The sequence below is a fragment of the Dromiciops gliroides genome, chromosome 2, assembly GCF_019393635.1.
Source record: "Dromiciops gliroides isolate mDroGli1 chromosome 2, mDroGli1.pri, whole genome shotgun sequence".
Classification (NCBI taxonomy): Eukaryota; Metazoa; Chordata; class Mammalia; order Microbiotheria; family Microbiotheriidae; genus Dromiciops; species Dromiciops gliroides.
The window spans coordinates 689,361,920-689,363,797 of record NC_057862.1 but is presented as its reverse complement, the minus strand read 5'-3'; positions in this window follow the sequence as shown (position 1 = coordinate 689,363,797).

Below are 1,878 nucleotides of genomic sequence, written 5' to 3'. Positions count from 1 at the left end.
TTAATCACACTTAAGATTCTTAATTCTTTCCTTCTGTCTTCATTATAACATCACAAAGAAAATACTGGCTATTTAAAAAGTGGCAATTTTCTCCCTACCATTTAGTTTGGGGTTGTAATGATTGGAATGATGCCAGCTGCTGGAGACTTACTGCAGGAAAGCTCCACCATGAGGAGAAGGCCTATGAGGGCAAGGCCATTCGGCTTTTCTTTGGCATCAGGAAGTGACGTTTGCTCGTGGGTACTGTCTATCAAGGCTACCAGCCAATCAACTTGAGGAGCCTCCCATTTCTGGGAGGAGGACATGAAGTAGGAATCGGATGCTGGCGGAGGGGTTCTGGCTCTTTTTTGGTTCCTGACCTCACCATGGTGGGTCAGATGATAGGGTCTCTTAGAAATAGTTAGATTGTTTACCTTTTTCTCTGATCCTAATGCTCTTTAATACATACTTAAACACTTAAATACTCTTGCTAAGGCTTATAATTTAGTGGTGACCATTCATTAGATTTTAGATGGTATAGCTATAATTTTAGACCCTTACAGGGTCAAAGTCCCAGCAGTCTGGGAGCCAGTTCCCTGGCTATGTAACTTTGCTACATCTAAGCTAGATTTCACATTATCCTACCTTTTGTCAATTCTAATCCTTTCCTGATCCATCTTAAAATTCATGATTTCACTCTTTTATCTGCAATTCATCTTCTATTTATCTTGTTTATAGATGGTTTGCATATTTCTCCCCCATTAGACTTCAAGGTCCTTGAAGACAGGGAATAACTTTTACTTTTCTTTGGATTTCCAGTGCTTGGTACAGACCATAGCACATAGTAGGGGCTTAATAAATGCTTTTTGACTGACTGTATATCTGAACACACCATCCCCTCTATGTAGAACACAGAACTTATTATTGTAACAGAAGAGGCATAAGAGAGCCTGGTGAAACCTCTCCTTGGGAAAGTGTGCAATCCTGTGGTGTCTGTTTACCTGAGTGGCTTATTGTTTGTGTGTGTGTATTGTCTTGTGTTGTATGAGCTCTTGGAAAAGCCTTAGACCTACAACTGTGCTGTAAGCTGCTTGAGATCTTTGGCACAGAGTTCTTCAAAGGACTAGCAATGATGACTTTATATCACAAGGTGTGTTATATCTGTGTTCTTGCAAACTCCTTTAAGACCTTCCTTGTCCCCTTTGGCCAATCTGTATCAGAGGTCATGGGATAATGGTAATTTGTGGATCTAGGATGCTGACATCTTTCTTCATGGTCTTTATTTGATGAGGGACGTGGTTTACTCCTCTTCTCTCTGTGTGTGAATGTCAGCCAGCACAATTATCTCTTTATGGAAACAATGATACCAATTACCAGGTCAACTAAAATGCAGTATTTCTTATTAACTACTTTAATAACCTTTTACCTGGTAAATAAAAAAAAAGAAGGTCAGCCAACATCATTTCAGTGTAACTCTGCTCCCCACTGCAAAAGGCTGGAACTGATCAGAGGTTATTAATAAGGAGATACTAAAAGCATAATTAATTGCTTATTTTAAGAACCCCCATCAATTATTAGGCTGTGACCATAATACAGAAAGGAAGCATCAAAGGGGGATGGAGTGGAGGTTTGCATTTTTAATACCATAAATAAGACAGCACCCCCCCCAAAAAAGAGATCAACAATTCTATAGATCAGTGATAAATAGACACATTTTCAAGAAACATAACAATGAAAGGGACATTAGCACCTTTGTGGTAATCTCAAGTTATGTTGTTTCATTTTTAGTCATGTCTAACTTTTCATGACCCCATTTGGAGTTTTCTTTGCCAAGATACTGGAGTGATTTGCCATTTGCTTCTCCAGCTCATTTTTACAGATGAGACAATTGAGGCAAAC